Raw genomic sequence first — 23,331 nt, forward strand, 5'->3', positions numbered from 1 at the left:
CCTGTATGTCTCTTTCTTGTCCAGAACAAATGTTGTGTTCTTCAAGTCTCCACCCTGGGATGTATCCTTGCTCTCTTCTACCAGAGCATTTTATGTGCACCTCTTGTAGATGTTTGTAATTTTTCACGTAGAACTAAAGCTACTTATACTTAGATATTGTCCTTACTTTACTTTATATCATAAACTTCTTTAATACAGGAGCTGTTTGATATACTTTTTAAAAAAACATTCTGTTGTGAAATACACCCTATATAGAAAGCATAACCGAAATTTACACAAACTCCTTTCATATAGGAGGTATGTTTGATTTAACTTTGTTAACATTTTTACTGCGAGACATATATATATTTTAAGTGCATAAAACATGTAGGTTTAGTTTAACAATAGAAAACTCCAATATATCTACCATTCAAGTCAAAAATAGAACAACAGCCTCTGTACATCCATACCCACACATCTGTTTGTATCCATTTGTGGTTTGCCGTCTTTTTATACAATAAGAGAAAAATGGCTGAAAGATCTGGGGGGAAAAAGTACATGTGTGTTTCATTTCATCAGTAATCAAATAAATGCAAGTTAGGACAACAATAAGAAAAACACTGACCTCTCTCCAAATTGGCATAGTTTAAAAGCCCAGTTATACCAAGCGTTGGCAGTGGGAATTCACACACTGTTGATGGGAAGATAAATTGGCACAGTCCCTTTGGAAAAGAACACATATTATTTAGTAAAGTTGAAACTGGATATAGCCTATGATTCAGCAATTACACTTTAAAATAGATACACTCTAGAGAACTGACTGCATATGTGCACTGAAATACTTGACAAAAATGGTCACATCAGCATAACTCATCTTTACCCTAGAGATAAACCAAATTAACATGAACAATACATCGAACAATTAAATTTTGTATTTTTCTATTGAGTTGTCTGACTTTTTCTCACTGATTTGTAAGAAGTTTAAAACAAACGTTTTATACAAACACAGACACAAGTACACACACACTAACTTTTTAGTTGGTTAAGTACACTGCAAAGATATTATCCAACCCCCCACCACCACCACACACACATACACACCTTGTTTGTGAATTAATCACAGATCAGAGACTGAGAAACCCCATGTTATGAATGGGCAATAGGACTCTTGGGCTTGGATCTGCATAGGTGAGTGGTGATAGCCTACAGAAGTTTCCTCATAAAAGTGTAACTTCTCTGGGCGGAAACAGTTGTTCTTGTAAGTCCAGGTTCTTCACACAGTTTGATAGGAACAAGTCTCAATTGCCTTTATTACAGCGTTATTTACAATAGCCCAGATATGTCCATCAACAGATGAATGAATAAAGAAGATGTGATACATACATATAATGGAATATTACTCAGCCATAAGAACAATGGATTGGGTCATTTGTAGTGATGTGGATGGACCTCAAGTCTGTCCTACAGAGTGAAGTCAGAAAGAGAAAAAACTAATATCATATATTAACACAGATGTATGGAATCTAAAGAGATGGTACCACCAGTAAGTGGTAGAGTTTTGACTAGAGGCTAATTCTTTCATCTTGGAATTCTGGACGTTCTCATCACTGCTTCAGAGAGTGGCTCAAGTGCTAACCTCTCCCAGGGAGCTTTCCCCACCCACAGGATTCTTTCTCACCTCTGAAGGGTTCTAAATATTATTTTCTTTTTTAAAATAGATAATTTATCAAACGCTTTCAAGCTCAGTAAAACAAGCTGAGACCATAGAGTTTGGGAAGATCGATACACTGCTGACACTATGCGCAAAGGAGGTAACTAACTGGAGTCTCCTGCAGAGCCCAGGAAATCTGCTCAGTGCTCTGTGGCGGCCGGGGTGGGCGGGGGATCCAGACACAGAGGAGGTGTATGGTGTGAGCTCTGCGTCAGCTCCGCATACAGCTGGCATATAGTGTCAGCTCCGCATACAGCCGGCATATAGTGTGAGCTCCGCATACAGCCGGTATATACTGTGAGCTCCGCATACAGCCGGTATATAGCGTGAGCTCCGCATACAGCCGGTATATAGTGTGAGCTCCGCATACAGCCGGTATATAGTGTGAGCTCCGCATACAGCCGGTGTATACTGTGAGCTCCGCATACAGCCGGTATATAGTGTGAGCTCCGCATACAGCCGGTGTATAGCGTGAGCTCCGCATACAGCCGGTGTATAGCGTGAGCTCCGCATACAGCCGGTGTATAGCGTGAGCTCCGCATACAGCCGGTGTATAGCGTGAGCTCCGCATACAGCCGGTGTATAGCGTGAGCTCCGCATACAGCCGGTGTATAGCGTGAGCTCCGCATACAGCCGGTGTATAGCGTGAGCTCCGCATACAGCCGGTGTATAGCGTGAGCTCCTCATACAGCCGGTGTATACGGTGAGCTCCGCATACAGCCGGTGTATAGGGTGAGCTCCGCATACAGCCGGTGTATAGCGCGAGCTCCGCATACAGCCGGTATATAGCGCGAGCTCCGCATACAGCCGGTGTATAGCGCGAGCTCCGCATACAGCCGGTGTATAGCGTGAGCTCCGCATACAGCCGGTGTATAGCGTGAGCTCCGCATACAGCCGGTGTATAGCGTGAGCTCCGCATACAGCCGGTGTATAGCGTGAGCTCCGCATACAGCCGGTGTATAGCGTGAGCTCCGCATACAGCCGGTGTATAGCGTGAGCTCCGCATACAGCCGGTGTATAGCGTGAGCTCCGCATACAGCCGGTGTATAGCGTGAGCTCCGCATACAGCCGGTGTATAGCGTGAGCTCCGCATACAGCCGGTGTATAGCGTGAGCTCCGCATACAGCCGGTGTATAGCGTGAGCTCCGCATACATCCGGTGTATAGCGTGAGCTCTGCATACAGCCGGTGTATAGTGTGAGGTCTGCGTCAGCGGATTCACTTTGCTCTACAGCAGACAGTGAGACAGGCTGCAAAGCGACTATGCTCCAGTAAACATTGAGGTTTTTAAGAAGACGAGAAATGAGTTCCCTGGTATTTCCCTTCCAACCGTGTCACTGCCAGGATCTTTCAGTTTGTTTCTTTTCAAGCCTTGGTTAAAATGTCATGGCTCCAGAGGGGCCCTCCTCCATGCATCATAGCTTCCTAAAGCTTTTCTATACCACTCCCTTAACAATAATCACAGGACTGCCCTGTTGGCACAGCGGGTAAGAATCCATCTGTCAATGCCGGGGACACAGGTTCGTTTCCTGGTCCAGGAAGATCCCACATGCCACAGAGCAACTAAGCCCGTGTGCCACAAGCCCTGAGCCCACGCTCCAGAGCAGAAGAGCTGCAGCTGCTGAGCCCGGGTGCCTAGAGGCTGTGCTCCTCAGTGAGAGAAGCCACGCAATGAGAAGCCTAGCCACGGCAGCCAAGGGCAGCCCCTGCTCCCCGCAACCAGAGATAGTCCAAGCACAGCAACAGAGACCTAGCGCAGTAAAAATAAACATCTTAAAAAATAAGAAAACCACAAAAGCCTTGAGTGGTCACCCATCTCAAAGTATGTGTTTTGTTCCACTGCACTATTTGCAAGCTTCTTCCGAAGCAGGAACAATGCAGTATATTCCTGGTTCCTTCACGGACCTCACACCATGCCTTTCCTGCTGCTTGTACCCAGTAAATCCTGGCCAGGGTTTGGCTGTCTCCACGGGATGCCTCATTCAAAGAGCCCAGAATGACAAGAATGACATGCCCTGGTCCATGCAGCTTCCGTAAGATAGAGGAACACTTCCTGCCAACCAGGCCAGTGAACACTGAGTCGTAAATCCCAAAGTGCATCACATCAGTCATCATATATGCAGGAGGATTTGCTTTGTTGAAGTAGGAATTATATCTGATATCCTTAAATCTGTTTGTATTCTCCAGACTGCCTTGCCACACAGCAGGAACTTATCATGAAAGGCTGTCTTTAATGATTTATACATCAAATAAGTCATCTACTGAAATTTACTACAATATAAGGCTACTTTTCTTTTCTCAGAAGATTGAGCAGGGACGTCAAGACTTATGTTCAAATCTGAGCTCCTTTTGTTACCACTCAGCAAGTAAGTCAACTTCTCAAAGAGTTGATTTCCTCAGCTGCCAAATGGAAGCACGAAAATCCATCTGCAAGTGAACCAATGAAAGTAAAATTTTCTTTTGATACATCAAGAGTTTTACAGAAGGTAAAGGATAAATAAGAGTCAAGTAAGATTTGGTTCTTGTGAGGTGAAGCAAGTTAAACTGCAGGGATCAGAGTTTTCAATTGTAAAATGAGAGAATTGGTGTGGTTTATTTTTAAAGTCTATCTTGGCTAAAGAGTCTATGAGTCTGTAATGTTCACTTCAATTGTCCAGGACTCTACATATTTTAGTTTTTCTTTCCATATACATAAAAGCTAAACAAATTATTTCATGCACAAAGGGAGACTCTTATTTAAAATAATTCAATCATGAATCTTTTTTCAAAAGGATAATCTACCCTGATGTAAATAATTGTCCTGATTTCTACGTTTTTTGCATTCTGCTTTTGGACAATTCAGGAAGGAATTCCTCTGGTGCCTTTATTGTGCTAACTTGAGTTGCAGGCCTTACCCACAGTGTCTGCCCTATATCAGACCACTCCTGCAGGGAGAAGGTTGCTAATAACCAGATGAGCATATAGTCTCTGTTTGACAGATTTCCCACGTGAACATGAAAAACTCCCCACAGTAATCTGTATTCTGTAACTGAAGTCTTAGTGGAAACAAGATGTCTCCTTCTGAGTAGCTTGTGTAAATGAATGCTCGTGTAATATCAGCGTGAAATGGGTCTGCTGCAGAACTGGGGCCTTGGGGGACAGGAAGGTAAGCAGTGGATGGGCAAAAAGGCTTGCACCCAAATAGCGTGGACAGAGCGGAGTAGCTCAGGAGCCAAAAGCGGAACGCCCAAGAACGGTTAAGTGAGAGCTATTGCAGGAATCTCAACCACACCAAACATGCACTCATTATGATGGGCCTGTTGCCATATTTTATTTCATGTTATCTTTGCCATTTAGGGCTTCCCAGTGGCTTGGTGGTAAAGAATCCACCTGCCAATTCAGGAGATGCAGGAGACGTGGGTTCAATCCCTGGGTCAGGAAGATCCTCTGAAGGAGGAAATGGCAACCCACTCCAGTATTCTTGCCTGGAAAATCCCATGGGCACAGGAGCCTGGCGGGCTACAGTCCATAGGGTTGCAAAGAGCTGGACATGAGTAAGCGACTAAGCACACATACATCTTTACAGTTTATCCCAAATGTTGGGTTCAAAGAAATCAAATGACATTCTAGAAGTCATACCACTGAGAAGAATAGTAAGAATTTTCATGCAGCCTTTGATACTAGAACTAAGACCTTTATACTCATTTGCTGTCAACTGTAGTGTTAGTTTGAGGTGACTTTAAATAAAAAAGAGGCAATGTGTAAGCATTAGGCTTTTAACTCTTAGAAGAGCCACATACCTTTTGGCCTAAACTTGGAGATAGAGGCAGAAAGAAACTTGCCCAGAAACACACATTATTGGGTACTGTCATAGTTTTAATACCAGAAAAACTTTAATTTTGCATAGGACCTAACTGCTTAGTGGTGAGAGAGGTCCTTGCCCAGGCTGAGGATGAAAAGAGGATGAAAAGAAAAAAGGAACACAAAACAGGAAAGAGGAAGTAGAAAAAGAGGAGCAGGAAGAAGAGGAAGGGACTTCCCTTGTGGTCCAGGGGCTTAGACTGTGCTCCCAGTGCAGGGGACCCAGGTCCGATCCCTGGCTGGGGAACTAGGGTCCACATGCCTGCTCCAGCTATGAGTCCATGGGCTGCAACTAAGACCCAGAACAGCCAAAATAAATACTTTTTTTTTTTAAAGGGAAAGAAGAGGAAAAATGTAATGATATCTGTCAAGGTAGGAAAAGAAGCTGAACTATGAGTGGAATACACTCAATGCTCACATAGCTGCTTCCAACACTCACCTCCAAATCAGGCACCGTGAGCTCTGTAACTCGCAGAGTCGCTGAGAAGGACCTCCTCGGTGAAGTAGAACCTGGCCATTAGAGCCTGTTCTGCGGTGTGTGTGGCTGAAAAGTCCTCACTGCCCAGGCAGGGGGCGGCGGGAGGGTGGTGAGGCAGGTCCAGGCTGTCAAGGCTTTGGACCCACAAGAAGCCCCAGTGCATTCAGGTGACGGTGAACACGTGCAAGAGAAGGTCTCTCCTCCAGGCTGGCCTCATGTCTGTTTCTGCTTCTCTCTCCACAAAACCCACGGTCAACGCTCCTCAGACTGAGGCTGCCCTGTGCACCATGGAGTATGATCATTTCAAAATCAACTTGACCTTCTAAGCGCCCTGATTTAGCCCACCGAGGTTTCTGGTTTTGGACTTCCTTGGTGGTCCAGGGGCTAGGAATCCCCCTGCCAATGCAGAGGACACAGGTTTGATCCCTGGCCCATGAAGATTCCACATTTGGTGGGGCAACTAAGCTCCCGCATCGCAATTCCTGAGCCCCTGGGCCTTGGCTACGGAAGCCTGTGGGCCCTGGAGACTGTGCTCCCAAATAAGAGGAGCCACTGCAAGGAGAAGCCTGCAGACCACAACTAGAGAGGAGATGCCACTCAGTGCAACCAGTGAAGACCCACCGTAGCCAAGAATAAACAAATAAATGAAACCTTCTTTAAAAAAAGATTTCTGGTTTTCACACTTAAGGTAGAAAAAAAAATTTTTGAGATCATGAAATCATGAAGTATGAGACAACTTAGACTCCTTGTAGCTATAAACATCAAGCAGTTGATGAGAAGTAAGATTAATCACCACTGCCTTCCCACCCACACACATCCGTTCATACCACCTAGCCCAGGAAAGCAGACCTGAAGGTGGACTTTTGCTGTGAGTCATGGTCACTCTGACCTTAAGAAGTACATTTCAGCAGGCTTTTTAATTTTTGCTCGTCTAATTACAGAACATCTGAAAGGAACAGGATTTGCGGAGGTAAACTGAATTATTGAAAAAGCAGAAGGAATGAGGGCACAAAAAACTACCGTGTGTATTCACAAGAGATTCACCAAACTTAAGGATGTGAGAGACGAGAGTGTTTCATTCAAAGACAAATATCCTTTCTCATAGCCCTTGGGCAAACATTTTTTTTTTTTTCTTTAAACCTTCTGCAGCCTTTGGTAGTTATGTTAGATCAAGGCCAAAAGCATAGAACAGAGTGCAGGCATTCAAAAAAGAGATATAGTTATGCGAGTTAAATTTTAAACAATTTTAACGACTGAAACAAGGTGGCTTATTGTTTTCTACCAAGGTTGTGCTCACGCTGTAACGTGAGGGACTTCCCTGGTCGTCCGGTAGTTAAGACCCTGAGCTTCCAGTGCAGAGTGTCCGTCCCTTGATGTGGACCTATGACCCCTCAGGCTGCACCGTGCAGTCAATAAATAAATAAAATGGGGGACATTTTAACAGAAGGAGATGGAGAATACAAAGGTGTACAACCTGTGAGTGAGGTTGGGAATGCGAGCAGGCACAGAAGGGTGGTGGGTGGAAGGACTTAATACTTGGACCAGCACCCTATCCTTTCAATTACAACCCTTTCTGAGATGCTATTAAACATATTGAAACCTCCTTTGTCAGCATTAGAAACTTTTAACTTTCAAATCCGTGGATCAAAGGAATGAAAAGCATAATTCTGTGATAAATATTATTCAATGAAGATGTAGTCCTTCTACCCAATTTTAGTAACAAATGGAAATTTCCTCCAATTAAAATAAGGAGATGGAAATTCAGTGCATTCGGTCTATGCTTTGATCTTCTGCTTTAAAGCATGTCAGGAAATGAATGCAAGAAAGATTTAAACATCCCAGGGTGTTGTTCACTAAATATAAGGTTATTTCTTCTGAGTGAGACATTTCAAAGGGCTGCTTTTTGCCACTTCACCTAAGTGCAGAAGTAAGCACTATTCTCAGAGAAGAGAGAACTGAAATCTACCAAACCTCAAAAGATGAGATGGCATCTAAGTCTGAGGGAAATGTTATCCATTATTTCCTGCCTACTTACTTCTTCTTGTTTTTCGGTCACTCAGTCTTGACTCTTTGCGACCCCATGGACTGCAGCACGCCAGGCTTCCCTGTCCTTCACCAACTCCTGGAGTTTGCTCCAACTCATGTCCATTGAGTCAGTGATGCCATCCAACCATCTCATCCTCTGTCATCCCCTTCTCCTCCCCCCTTCAGTCTTTCCCAGCATCAGGGTCTTTTCTGATGAGTCAGTTCTTCACATCAGGTGGTCTGTGTGTTGGCCTACCTCCTACTCACACTGGAAGACTGGGGATTAAGTTTGTTGAGTATTTTCCAGAGAGCATTTTTCACTCATTTGTTCCTGAGACTGTAGATCAAGGGGTTCAGCATGGGAATCACCACCCCGTAAAGCACAGATGCTGCCTTGTCCGTGTCCACCAGCTGGGTGGAGCTGGGCTGTGATTACATGACAATGATTGTCCCGGAGAAGATGGACACGACTGGAGGTGGGATGCACAGGTGGAGATGGCCTTCTTCCTTCCTTCTGCAGAACACGTCCGTGCCACGGCAATGCACGTGAAGAGGGAGGAGGTGAGGATGACCAGGAGGGTGAAAAAGACACTGAAGCTCACAACGAAGAAGACCGCCAGCTTGCTGATAGGGTGCTTTGGAGCACCAGAGAGCCAGGAGTGGTGGGATGTCGCAGAAAAGGTGATTGATTTCATTTGAACCACAGGAGAGTCTGAAGCTGTCTGCTGTGTGGATCGAGGCACTGAGGAAGCCACAGAGGTTAAGAGCCCGCTGTCAGGAGGGCACACACCTGCGGTCACAGTGTTGGTGTAGTGAAGGGGCCTACACAGCCCCACGTGGTGGTCATAGGCCATGGAGGCCAGGAGGAAGCACTCACCGGCAGCAAATCCCCCAAAGAGAGGGCTGAGCAGCACATCCGTTGTCAGAGATGACTCTGTTCCCGGAGTGCAGTGCTGCACGGCTGATCAGTAACCAGATCTGCAAAGGAGAGGTTGCTGAGGAAGAAGTGCGTGGAGTGTGGAGGCGGGGGTCCGAGCAGATGACCACCGTAATCCCCCCATCCCCACCCAAAGTGATGAGGTGGATGGACAGAAATACCAGAAAGAGGGGAACCTGGAGGTCGGGGTCATTTGTCAACCCCAAGAGGGTGGACTCTGTTGCTCCTGTGCTGTTCTCCATTGAGGCTTTCTTCAACTCAGCCTAAGAAAAGGAGCCGTAAACTCAGATGAAAGTATGGAGGAATGATATAAAAACAGAAAACGAGCATCTATCAAGAAAGTCCCATGTATGAGGCACATGCTAGACCTTTCTATACAACAGTTAATCCTGTAAGGCAGGTGCTACGGAGGATGAGATGGTTGGATGGCATCACCGACTCAATGGACATGAGTTTGAGTAAACTCCGGGAGTTGGCGATGGACAGGGAGGCCTGGGGTGCTGCAGTCCATAGGGTCACAAAGAGTCGGACACGACTGAGCAACTGAACTGAACTGAACTGATTATGCCCACTTTACAGATGAGGAAGTTAAGGCCTGGGCACTTAAGATTGACCAGAACAACCTAATTAGTAGCGGTCAGAACTGAATTCCCAGCTTTATAGTTTTGAACCCAAAGTCCGTACACTCAAAGTTCGAATTATTACCTGTTTACATCCTTGGGAAAACCAAGATATGTCTGGTAGACTAGTTTTTAAGAATTTATTTATCAATTTTTAACTTGTGGAGGAAGGAGAGAAAGGGAGAAAGGAAGAATTCAAGGGAGAAAACGCTTCAGCTCTGCGTGACCTTGGTTTATCTGCAACTGCAGTGATCAGACTGATAAAGAGCCTTTTTTATTACATGGAAGGAGACAGTCCAGCCTCTTGAGTTCACATGATAATTACACACACAAGTGTGGCAGCTGGCATCAGAAGATGGGTTCAGCTACCCTGTGAAACGGTATCACTCAGGAACCATGATAATACTCCAGTCCTAGCTTCCACTTTCCACCATCATAGACAATGCTCCAAGGGATAGCCCCGTAGATGTTTCTCACTCCTCTCTCTTTTCCCTTAAGATAAATTCCTAGAATTTTCTGTTTTTATCTTTCTCCTACTTATCAACAGATTTCCATTCAGTAATGTACCAATTAACTTCCCAACCTGCACCACTTTGTTACGTTTGAGCCAGTCGTTTTTCTTTTTCTCCTTTTGACATTTGGCACGTGTGTGTGCTCTCTAGGTGAACAGACACAATATCCTGCCACCTACAGGAGGCAGTTCCCTGGTAGCACACATGAGAAAACGGGGGCCTCTTAACTGCAGTGTCTGTGCAAAGTCCCCGGGTGGGATTTATCAACCACAGCGCCGTTAATACTATGAGCTGAGTAGCTGTTTGGTTGTAGGTGGCAGTAGCGGCGGGGGAAAGGCTGTTCTGTGCTTTGGAGGAGGTTTCAGTATCCCTGACCTCTGCCCACTCGATGCCGGGAACACATCCCCTTCCTTAGTTGTGACCACCTGCAATGTCTCCAGACCCTGCCAGAAGTCCCAAAGGTCCGTGGCGTCGTCCCTGGTTGAGAACCACTGTTCAGGAGATTATAAAACTCTACTTGGGTTCACAGTTCATGTAACCACAATGTCATGAGTTATGTGCATTATATATTTCACAGCGTACATATATTATAGACCATATTCCAGTATATGTGGGTGTGTGTACTCAGTCGCTGAGTGGTGTCTGACTCTTCGCAACCCCATGGACTGTAGCTCGCCAGGCTCCTCTGTCCATGGGATTTTCCATATTCATGTATGGTGGCGGTGGTGGTGTAGTCGCTAAGTCTTGCGATCCCATGGACTGTAGCCTGTCAGGCTCCTCTGTCCATGTGATTCTCCAGGCAAGAATACTGGACTGGCTTGCCATTTCCTTCTCCAGGGGATCTTCCTGACCCTGGGTCTCCTGCATTGCAGGCAGATAATTTACCAACTGAGCTATGAGGTAAGCCCATATTCATGTATAGATGCACATATACATATAGATATATATATGCATCTATATTCATGTATAGATTATATATATGGAGAAACTGAGGCTTGGTGAGATAAACTGACTAGTTCAAGATCTAGAGCTCCAGCCAAATACTCCTGCTCATTGGTGAGGGAGTCCAAGAAGGGAAAACTGCTTGCCTAGTACCGTGGTCCCTCAACTAACGAGATACTGACCTTCTTATTTCATAAACCAAATATCTTCCCCAACATGAAGTAGGATAAACAAGATGGAAAAACTTCAAGAATGAAAGACAGCTGACTTAGCGTGGTCTCTGATTTCTATTCCAAAACATCTTCTCAAATGCTTAGTCAATTTTCTTGGTTAATGCTGACCACCCAATTATATGTACCTAAGCTGTAGGTCTGATCTCTAACCTTTATTTCCCACTCCCCATATTGAATTGCTCCAGAATGGCATCTTGGTACATTATTAGCGATCAAGGTGTTTCTGTTCTCCTGATGGACAAGCCTTTCCATTATGCATTTCCGTCACTGTTCAAAAATGTGTCCAGACCGAAGGCTGCGGAGAGAATCTGGAGTCAGGGCAGAGACAGGAAGGTCCTGCCGGTCCCCAGTGCCCTCTCTCAAGGCCTGAATCCACACCCCATTGCTGAGTGCTGTGCCCTTCCCACCAAAGCCCTCCAGAGGACAAGCTTTTCTGAAGAGCCCTGAAATAAACACCAGAAGGAGCCTTGAAAAAGCAAAGACATTTTAACAAGTATTAAAGATATTGCTTTATTTAATAAGTAACAAATAAGAGGGAATTCTCAGGTGGTCCAAGGGTTAAGACGCTGCACTTTCACTGCCCAGGGCCCAGGTTCAATCACGGGTCAGGGAACTAAGATCCTACAAGCCACGCAGTGTGGCCAAATAAATAAATGACAAATAAGAAAGTGTGTTGCAAACTGAAAAATGTTAAAACTTTAAGGATGAAGGGATTATGAAGTCGAAATCAGCAAGACACGTAATCAGAAAATAAAAGTGTTATCAACATTGCTTCTAACGGGGTTTGAAGAATCAATCACGCTCAGCCATCACATTCCATGGGGGCGTTTTCCAAAGAAGAATCTCAGTGGAAAACTATTAGACTAAATTCCATGAAAAAGAGAGAAAGCTTGTACCTGTTCAGTGTGTCAATGTCCACTGCCTAGGCCAGTGCCAGGCTCAGAGCAGATTCTTAAATATTTGTCAAATGAACAGATGGACTAGAAACTCAACAGTTGAGTGAGAATCATAGCTTTAATGCTTACGAGTGTGGGACTGTTGGCAAGTCAATTTCCTCTAATAACAGAGAATTAAGTAAGATAAAATATGAGAAAATCTAGCCACTGTGTGGGCTATGGTGGGTCCTCAATTCAAATGAATTTATCTTTTTATTAAATTGTTGGTCAATCAAGAGAAAGCAAACTTATGGTTACCTAATGGGGAAGGAGGTTGGGGAGGGCTAAGTGAGGAGTCTGGGATTAGCAGATACACACTAGTGTATACAAAGTAGATAAACAAGGTCCTACCATGCAGCGCATGGAGCCATATTCAGCATCTTGTGATAAAGCATAATGGAAAAGAATACGTGTGTACACATGAAAGAATATACATGTGTACACACATACTCATAGTTGATCACTTTGCTGTGTTCCAGAAGCTAGCACAACACTGTAAATCAAAGTGAAGTCGCTCAGTCGTTTCCGACTCTTTGCGACTCCATGGACTGTAGCCCACCAGCCTCCTCCATCCATGGAATTTTCTAAGCAGGAGTACTGGAGTGGGTTGCCATTTCCTTCTCCAGGAGATCTTTCCAACCTGGGGACCGAACCCAGGTCTCCCTCAGTGCAGGCAGATGCTTTACCGTCTGAGTCACTGGGGAATCCCAGAATACTGGACTGGGTTACCATTTCCTTCTCCATGAGATCTTCCCAACCCAGGGATTGAACCCGGGTCTCCTGCATTGTAGGCAGAAGCTTTACCGTCTGAGACACCAGGGAAGTCCCAGAACTACACTTCAATTAAAAAAAAAAAAAAAAAATTTAAAACCAACTGGTCAATCATACAACCTCAGCTCCTGAATTTTATTAACACCAGCTGGTATCAGCGTTCTACATAGAAATGACTATGTCATTTTCTGTTTAAGAAAAGGTGACCAAAAAATTGCCCAGGTAATTTTGTCTTGTCTCAGGTTTTCACACAGTGAAGTGGGGAAAATGGAATTGAGTCCTTTTTTATACCTTCTTCTGAGCCCCTTTCTCTTAGACAAACCCTTTGTTTTTATCAACAGTATGAAGAATGCTGGGGGGGGAAAAAAAGTCAGAGCAATCATACCCGGGAATTTTGAGGTCTTAATTCAGTACTGCCTTCAACTGCAAGGTTTTTGAAGACTGCAAAGGAAAAGAAGTGCTGTTCAGTCTCTGAAGGCCTCAGATTTCAAAGAGTAAAAGATTTCCTGAGGCTACGGAGTCAGTGTAAAGGCGGTTCAGCCGCCTTTAGTTTGTTTCAGAGCTTAAGGGAGTGGTACCAAACTATAGGAGACGCCTGGGATCAGCCATCTGTGTAGATGTGGAATCCTCCGGGAGGATTTTCCTTAAGTTCTCAACCCCAACCCAGGGCTCAGTACTGTGCAAACAAGGAATCAAAGCACCGCTTTCCTGAGGGAATGAGACATCACTGTGATATGAAAGAGGCTGAGAGGCCCAGGGGAGGGCCAGGCCTTCAAGCAAAGGCTAAAATGATTGATGATCACGTTCCATCAAAATGCCTTCAAAGCAACTGTTGGGTCCAACCATCCCCACTCAGCCCATGGAAAGACTTCTTGTAAGTATCAGGATTTGGCTCTAAGACTTGGATAGAGGAACAGGGAGGAGGAGGGGGGGAAGGAGGAGGGGGAGGGGAGGGAGGGGAGGAACAGGGAGGAGGGGGATGGGAGGGGGAGGAGGAGGCGAAGAGGAAGAAGAACAGAAGGACGAGAGAAGAGAAGAGGCAAAGGAAGTGGAGAGCGGGGAAGGAGAAAGCCTCACCTCGGGGGTCTAACATCCTAACTGAGACAATCTAGTCAGGACAATAGTTTCCATAAAATAGTTTAGCTCTCCCCTTTATCTGTGCTTAATGTTATAAACAAAATTAAACAGCTTAAAATGGAGACTGTTAACAGGTAAAATGGAATAGTCTTGGGTCTTGGTGAGTGAGAACCGAGCCCCCGCTGCTCATCAGTTCCTTGTGGTCCTGAATTTATCTCCCTCCTTTTCTCTCCCAAAGGCTCTGGGTTCCCAGGGAGACACGTCCGCTTGGACTCCTGTGGCTCCTTCACTGCTGGGAGCCTCAGAAGATCAAGCCCTGACTTCACCTTCAAACACGTACACTCTGGGGTTTGAGAAAAGTGAAGGAGAAGGAAGGGGCCAATCCTGAGCCTTTGGTTAGTTCAAGGCCATGTATTTTTGATTGGATGCTGCCACCTCGCGGCCACTGCAAGGCTTTCCTGCGATGAGTTTACTGGGGCGCCGGCTGGGGGACCAGAGCCTGCGTTCCCCCGCACCCTGACCAGTGAGTTCACTGAGGAAAGACGCTGGGGATTTACAAAGAGTGAAGAAGCTACTAGTCTTCTTAAAGTGCTAATCTCATGGACTCATGGATGTCAGCGCCTTTAAGACTCAAGAGATCACGAGGGGTTAAGTTACCCAAGACAGCAGTGACCCAGTGGAGACAAGGACCATCCCTAGAGCCAGAGGGACGGGTTCAAAGCCTAGCTCTCCCCGTCCCCAAGCCCCAAGACTGGAAGTCTCAGTCAAGTCACTCAGCTTCTCTATACCTCTCTCTCGCATGGTGAGGTTGTTGTAAGAATCAAGTTAACAGACATAAAGTACCTAGAATACTGAACACTACAAATATGGGTTATTTTGTATATCTAATTTGATTGAGGATTAAACAGATTTATAGAGATGAAGTGATCCACCTAAAGCCACAAAACTGATTAGCAATATATTTGGAACTCAGTGGACATAGTCAAGTTCAGGAGATAGTGAAGGACAGGGAAGCCTGGCGTGCTGCAGTCCACGGGGTTGCAAAGAATCGGATGCGACTGAGCGACTGAACAAGTGGCTCTAAGACCCCTGGCTCATTTCCACCCATCAATTTACCCAGAATTTCCCAGGCTTCTCTTGAATCCTCAGCCCCACTGAGGTCTCGGCCCTTTCCACGGGTGACGTCATATTCTTTACTGAGACTGGGGCCACCTGATGTTAATGTCACTTCAGTCACCCCATCTAAATTCACACTGCCCACTCCTGCCTTCCTGGCTCGGGGCTTGCCTTGCCCTCTCCTTTTTTCTCCTCCTCCGAGTATACTGCCGATCCAGTGTCTGCTTACTCCTGTGAGGGCTTTACTGTAGCTGCTGGTCCCATCCTTCCCACCTTCTCCCACTTGCTCTTAGCCTGTGTGTCCACACGCATGCTTGTTACCCATCCTTTCCCCGAAACTCTCCGAAGGCTTTCTCCCACCGCCCCCAGACCCTTGTGCTCCACGAGGGTCCCTCCTTCCACCATGAGACTGTCATCTGCACCATCTCCCGCCGTGCCCTCAATCCACTGCCCCGCAGACTCAACTGTTTCCACGTCCGCTCTATTGAAACGGTCTTCTCAAAGGCCACTCCAGAGCCTGCCTCGCAGACATGCAGTCATTGCCATCATACAGGGACCCCTGCTCAGAAGGGCTCCACCCCTGGGGTTTAATGCTCTGCAGTTGCCATCTCCAAGTTATTAGTAATTTTATCTTCAAATGTGTGATTTTGATGTGTAAATATGTGATTTTGCAGGTAAAATCTCCGAGCACGCACAGGAGGCTTGGGACCTCAGCTCATACCTCCCTCCACTTCCCCTTCTCTCTTCAATCCACCGTGCTCAGAACTGCGACGACTTGCTTGCTGCCTACAGGATGACATGCAGCTTCTCCAGCCTGACATTCAAACACAGCTAGCCCAACACACATTTTTTGCTTTATTTCTCTCTCTTTTTTTTATTTTACTTTTTGTTTTATATCGAGGTATAGTTGATTTACAATGTTGTGTTAGTTTCAGTTCTACTGCAAAGTGATTCAGTTAGGCATACATATACCCATTCTTCTTCAGATTCTTTTCACATACAGGTGATTACAGAATATTGAGTAGAGTTCCCTGTGCTATACAGTAAGTCCTGGTTGATTATCTATTTTATATATATTCAATGTGTGCTGTGTGATAAATTGTTTCTGTTGTGTCCGACTCTTTGCAACCCTCTGGACCACAGCCCACCAGGCTCCTCTGTCCATGGGATTCTCCAGGCATGAATACTGGAGTGGATTGCTATGCCCTCCTCCAGGGGATCTTTCCAGCCCAGGGATCAAACCCACATTTCTTATGTCTCCTGCATGGACAGGTGGGTTCTTTACCTCTAGCACCACCCAGAAAGCCCAAATAGTAGTACGTATATGCTGATTCTCTTTTATTGCTACCAAGTATCCCACTTCATCCACACACACCCGAAAAGGCGCACAGTGGATCCTCAGTAGAGGAATGCCTCTCTCTGCCTGCACCCCAAGCACTTTTCCCCTTTGCCCTACTTCTTGCCTTTCCCCCTAGGGTTGGAATGCCCCAGTTTTCCTTTCTCATTTTTACTTGAAGATTCAAATTAAAGCCATCTCCACCATGAAGCTTTTTGCTAAGATTATGAAAAACATATGTGTAGCCTTCTATTTATAACAGTTTTCCAAATTGCCTAGTAATATTTTGTTGTCGTTGTTCAGTCGCTAGGTCGTGTCCGACTCTCTGCAACCCCATGGACTGTAGCCCGCCCGACTCCTCTACCCTCCACTACCTCCCAGAGTTTGTTCAAATTCACGTCCACTGAGTCAGTGATGTCATCCAACCATCTGTTCAGTTCTGTACATCATCTGCCTCCTTTCGTTTTCCTTCCTAGTTCCTATGTCTCTCACTGCCCTGACCACAGCTGCCAGGCAAGAAGTCCTTCTGTACAGACAAGCTCATATTAGGACTGGATATGTGACTCTCCTAGGCTGTAAGCTCCTCGAAGATAAAGACTAAGGCTTACTCATCTTAGATTTTCTCCAGGAGCCTAGAGCCGTGCCTGAAAACAAAATGAGCCTACCGAATTTTGCACCTTCTATCTGACTCTCGGTTTAATAAAATAGACTAGGAACAGAGATGTCATTTGAGGAGCTCAACTTAAAAGAAATGTATTTGTCTCTAACTCACCAAACTAGCGTTCAGATCATCAGATGTGGTGATCTTAAAAAAGCACTGTATGCTTCTCATTAGGAATAAAAACAGAAACATATCTATTTGTAGATTTGCAAACCCTGAGGGCTTCTTTGTCTGTGAAAAATAAAAAAGAGCAGCTTAAACTGGTGCTTTGAAATTTCTCTCCCCCTCGCCTTTAAAAGAGAAACCAGCAGGGTCAGCTATGTCCCAGAACATTGGCATGTGTAAATGCACAGAAGCTGGGCCCTTCTTATAACATCTCATCTCAGCCTCCATCTCATCTGTTCCCTGAGATTAATCTGATATTAATCATCTTCTTCATCTGAAGACACATGGGTGCTAAGTCGCTTCAGTCGTGTCCGACTCTCTGCAACCCCATGGACTGTAGCCCGCCAGGCTCCTCTGTCCATGCGATTCTCCAGGTAAGAATATAGGAGTGGGTCGCCATGCCCTCCTCCGCGGGATCGTCCGAACCCAGGGATCAGACCCGTGTCTTTTACGTCTCCTGCACCGGCAGGAGGGTTCTTTACCACTAGCGTCGCCTGAGAAGCCCTGGAGATAGAGCTAATGTAGGTTAGATGAGGCCATGAGGGTGGGACCCTAAAGCAACAGGACTATTGTCTGTCTAAGAGGAGGAGGAAGCAGGGAGACACGTGCACAGAGGAGAGGACACACGGGGACCCCGGTAGGAGGCGGCCGTCCGCAGGACAAAAGAGAGGGCTTAGGGGACGCCAGACCTGGGGACACCTGGCTGTTGGACTTCCGGCCTCTAATCCATAAGAAAATAAATTTCCGTTCTTTCTGCCACCCAGTCTGGTATTTTGGTATAGCACCGCTGGCAATACAGGTGATAATGATGGCAAGGACTTTCCTGGGGTTTTGTTTGAATTATGGTCAGGCCGTTGACGGGCAGTGACTGCCACAGCCTTGGAAGGCCCCTGAACTCCTTTCCCCTTGGCTCTGCTTCCTTGACCTGGGCTCACTGCTTCCTATCTACAGGAAGCAGCTAACCGAATGGATTTCCTGTACCGTGGAAATCATTTCGTCTTGAGCACTACTCTGTCAATATGTTGCTGCAAAGGGAGATTATCAGCTCACGCTCAAGCTCTTCTCCTAATCTCCCAGCATTTTCAATTCCACCGGCTTTCATCCTGAGCCCCAAAAAAGATTTCTAAAATCATAAAAATACAACTAAAAGCCTGCTATATTTTCACAGTCTCCATGGAAATGCTAGAGATGGAAGCTGCACTGACTCCCTCACGTACCTCTTGGACTATTTTGTTAATGCCTTTTATGTGTGGTTCTTGGAGGTTTACAAAGCTCTTTCGCACTTATTATCCTGGTTAATCCTCAGAGCAAACCCACGTGGGAGATATTCTTACCCACATTTAGCATATTATGAAACTGAAGTCTGCGGAAGATAAATAACTTAACTAAGGTTTACACCTTAGTTATGTACATGGTACATAAATGGTGTACATTTATGGTAAATGGTACACTCAGCCTCTGAACTTGGGTTTGTCTGATGTCAAGGCTACAGTTCTGGCCACTATATCCCAAACAACATAGGTTACACCACTGGATCACCTTTCTAGTCCCAGGGCCCTCACTCATCCCTTGAAAATTCACTTCACGGACCTTATTTCTGAGATGTATTTCACACTGTTGAAGTAAAGCCTAGGAGAAAGTGTCCCAGGTGAGGGATAATAAGCAAGCATTTGCCCAGTTCTAGTGCTATCACTAAAATTGAGTGATCTTGGCCGAGTCGTGTAGTGGTCATTTTTCCATGGGTAAAATGGAAACGCCCACTCTTTTCCTCCCTAAATCCCCTCCACCATCGCTACACTTGATGAAATGCATTAAGCTTTCTAGAACTGGGGACGTTTTATTTTATTTTGATTGGGGCGGAGTCGCTTTACAATGTTGGGTTGGTTTCAGCTGCATGACAGAGTGGACGGGCTGATGTAAACATGTGCCCTGCCCCGGGGCCTCCTCCTCCCACCCGCCCCCGCCCTCTAGGTCGTCACAGAGCCCGAGCTGAGCTCCCTGCGCTATGCAGCGGCCCCCCACTAGCTGTCTACTGCACACACCGTCGTGTATATATGTCAGTCTTAACTTCCCAGCTCACCCCGGCCCCCTTCAGCACTCCCATGTCCACACGTCTGTTCTCTACATCTCTGTCTCCATTCCTGCCCTGTAAATAGGCTCATCTGTGTCACTTTTCAGGATTTCACAGGTATGCATTAACGTACGATATTTGTTTTTCTCTTTCTGAGTTACTTCACTCTGTATGACAGACTCTAGCTAGGTCCATCCACCTCACCATAAATGACTCAGTTGTGTCCGTTTTTATGGCTGAGTAATATCCTACTGCATTGCTGCTGCTAACTCACTTCAGTCGTGTCCGACTCTGTGCGACCCCATAGACGGCAGCCCACCAGGCTCCTCCATCCCTGGGATTTTCCAGGCAAGAACACTGGAGTGGGGTGCCATTTCCTTCTCCAATGCATGAAAGTGAAAAATGAAAGTGAAGTTGCTCAGTCGTGTCCAACTCTTAGCGACCCCATGAACTGCAGCCCACCAGGCTCCTCCGTCCATGGGATTTTCCAGGCAAGAGTCCTGGAGTGGGGTGCCATTGATTCTACTGCATACATGTACCCTATTAAAGTTCTGAAAACAAACGGCTTGCTATACATCCCAACTGGAGGAGGGCATGGCAACCCACTCCAGTATTCTTGCCAGGAAAATCCCACGGATGGAGGAGCCTGGCGGGCTACAGTCCATGGGGTCACAGAGAGTCGGACACGACCAAGCGGCTGAGTAGGAGCACACATTCCAAACGTGATTTGCAGACATTTCCAATGAATCTCTTCGAACCGGCTTACCGCCTCGTAACTTTCCCCCACCGACGCTCTAAGCTCCTGTGTCTGCCGGTGCTCGCTGCCTAGGGCAAGCTGGTGCTTCCTACTGAAAGCGCCTGTCACTCAGATTAAGGGCTTTCTTCGGTCAGAAGCATATCCAGCTTGTGAGGAGGGTGGGCCAGAGGCAGCAGAGGTCGGGTGGGGGATTGTTGTCATCGCGTGTGGTCTAATAAACCCCAGAGGTCAAGAGTTTTGAGCTCCGACCTTCCACCCCAGTAAGCAGTTTATTAGTGCATGTTAGTCCCTGTCTCACTTCCCCACTCTCCTACCCGTGCACCCACAACGTTTCTAAATAAACTGTTGCTCACAAATCCTAGTCACGGGTCCACTTCCAGGAGAACCCAAACTAGGAGGTGCTCCAGGCTGAGTCTGTGCAAGGGGATGAGCTGAGTGACGGGGTCCACCCCACCACTGTCTCTTTCCCCGACAGAGAGTGTGTTGAATGCCATCCTTCTTGCTTCTGCATGTCTCCTGGAAGCACCAGAATTTTCAACTTGTCCAACTCACACATGCACTTATAGAGCCCATTACTCCCTTCCCTTCTTTTTTCCCCATCTATTTCAAAACTTTCAGATTATCTGAGGAAAATCTCTCTCCCTCTAGGCACCCCTTACAGGCATACCTTAAGCACACCTCATTTCTGAGCCTCCAGTATCTCTGAACTCGTGTCTGAAGACGGAAGAGCCAGCCAGGGACAGTCATCTTTTCCAAGTGTCATTGGACATAATGGAACCTTCACCCTCAGCCTCCAACACATTAAAAAGTGTCCCTACAAGCTCCTCTCAGAATTACTATAACTATCTTCTTTCTCTTCCTCAACTCTTTTTAACCCAATTTTCTTCAAGTACCAATTTTCAGGATAAAGGTAAATATAATTCTCTGATCATTTTCCAAATTGTCTTTCTTTTTTGTTTGCAAGTAAGACATCAAGTTTTTTAAAACAGTTTCTCACTACAAATACACAGTATTACAGTGACATTACAGACTTAGCCATCTTCTCCGGAGGGGCCTAGACAAAGCAGCCTACGTAGCATGAATTTCAGCTCATGTTTTACTGAGTGTAATTGCTTTAGTACGTGGTGCTACTTTCTGTTGTACAATGACACAGTTGTGTGCATACACACATGGCCTCCCTGTGAGACCTCCCTCCCGCCCCCCGAGGCCATCACAGAGCACCGAGCTGACCCCCCGTGCCACAGAGGTTCTCCCTATTTTACACGTGGTGGTGCGTGTAGGTCAACCCCAGTCTCCCAGCCCGTCCCTCCCAGCCCTTCGCCCCCGGGCCCACACGTCCGTTCTCCATGTCTGCATCTCTATTCCTGCCCTGTAGATACGTTCATCAGTGCCGTTTTTCTAGAGTCCACCTTAATCTGTTAAAACGCAATATTTGTTTTTCTCCTCTGACTTACCTCGCTCTGTATAGATTTGAGAATAGATGTGAGACACTGCTGCCTTCCGGCTAACTTGTACATCTGTGACAAGCACAGCTCAAGCTCCAGCACTGGTCTGAGGATTCTTCCCTGCTGATCCAGCGTCTCCCAGTAGATTTCCATTTCCCCTTTGACCTCTGGGTTCTCAGCACGCACATGCCGCTCTGATGGAGAGTTTTATCTAAGAACACTAACCTCACAGCATTTTGAGGGCAAGTAGTCACTTTTTCTGTCTCTTATTTTAATGACTGCCACCTCTGTTCTTGTTAAAGACCTGCTGACACCTAACGGGCTTCCCTTGTAGCTCAGAGGGTAAAGAATCTGCCTGTCATGTAGGAGACCCGGGTTCGATCCCTAGGTTGGGAAGATCCAATTGAGAAGGGCATGGCAAGTCTCTCCAAGTGTTCTTGCCTGGAGAATCCCATGGACAGAAGAGCCTGGCAGGCTACAGTCCGTGGGGTTGCAAAGAGTCAGACACAACTGAGTGAATAACAGACCCAGTATTCTTGCCTAAAAAGCTCCCTGGACAGAGGAGCCCAGTGAGTTACAGTCCACACGGTCGCAGAGAGTCGGACTCGACTGAGCGACTGAACACACACACACACACACACACCTGTGACGCTTGCCCCTAAACAACAGTTGTCACTCTTTCTCACTATTATTTCAGCTAGAAGATCTCCTTTCTCAGATTCTCAAACTGAAGCTGCTTGGGATGTTTCTTAATGCTGTGCCCGCCCCTGCCTCCCACCTGGGCCCCAAGGAAGGTCCGTCTCCGCCGCGTGTTTCCCTCACATCCTCACTCCGGGCTCCCCTCTGCTTTTACATTCTGTGAAGTTCTTGGGCATGTCCCCTCAGGGCACCGGATAGATCTGCTTGGTTACCTTCTGTATTACCTTGAAACTCTTTAGCTCTTGAACATATATACTCATACAGAGTCAAGATTCATTGACCTCTTTTGGCCAGTCCCCAGATTTTTTAAGTATCCACATCTCCTGCACAGGGCCCTTGTGTTTTTACAAACTTAGTTCTGACCGTAACCCTGGAAATGATCTAGCTTGGTTTAAGGCGGGCTGCATAGTACAATTCCCCCAGCAAAAGTCACTGGTGGGTATGCAGGCTTCCCTGGTGAGAATCTGAGAGTAATGTAGGAGACACGGGTTCAATCCCTGGGTTGGAAACCAGCCCCCCCCAACCCACCCCCAGGCCCCGGAAAAGGGAAAGACTACCCACTCGAGTATTCTTGTCTGAGAAATCCCATGGACAGAGGAGCCTGGCGGGCTACAGTCCTTGAGGTTGCAGAGTCAGACATGACTGAGTGATTTTTTTTTTTCTTTTTTAATGTGATCTAAGCTAGTGCAGTTAGGGTGAATCTCAGGACTTTTGCTTGCAAAGCTAGAGAAAAGCGCTCTGTCTCCCTCCACTGGTCACAAACAGGGAGCTTATGCCCAGTAGCCATCCTACAAGGTTACATCTAGAACACTTAGGAAAAATGATTGTTGTCTTTGTCTAAGGAGCACCTTGGAGATCTCTATTCCAAAGGACCATTGGCCAAACTGAGTGATTCCTCCTTGAGAATAGAGTTCTCAATCAATGGCACATTCTTCTATAAAAATATATATCCTCGTGGGTAGGAAAAACCCTGTCTTTTGAGAGTAGGTTTTATTTTTCAGAAGCTATAAGGGGACTTCCCT

General features: G+C 46.2%; 1 protein-coding gene and 1 pseudogene across 2 annotated transcripts in view; both read right to left on the minus strand.

The window, feature by feature from the left end:
* Positions 1–6,445, minus strand: part of LOC133064251 (olfactory receptor 5B12-like) — a 93,657-nt gene extending 87,212 nt beyond the window's left edge. For both annotated transcript variants that reach the window (XR_009694599.1, XM_061154106.1), the window contains exons 1-2: positions 5,969–6,445; positions 605–701 (exon numbers count right to left, since the gene is read on the minus strand). The gene's annotated coding sequence lies outside the window, so the exon portion shown is untranslated. The remainder of the gene's footprint in view (positions 1–604; positions 702–5,968) is intronic.
* A 1,908-nt stretch (positions 6,446–8,353) lies between these two features.
* LOC133040565 (olfactory receptor 5B21-like) lies at positions 8,354–21,763 on the minus strand (annotated as a pseudogene).
* Between the last annotated feature and the right edge of the window lie 1,568 nt (positions 21,764–23,331).

This window comes from Dama dama, chromosome 1 (assembly GCF_033118175.1).
Source record: "Dama dama isolate Ldn47 chromosome 1, ASM3311817v1, whole genome shotgun sequence".
NCBI lineage: Eukaryota > Metazoa > Chordata > Mammalia > Artiodactyla > Cervidae > Dama > Dama dama.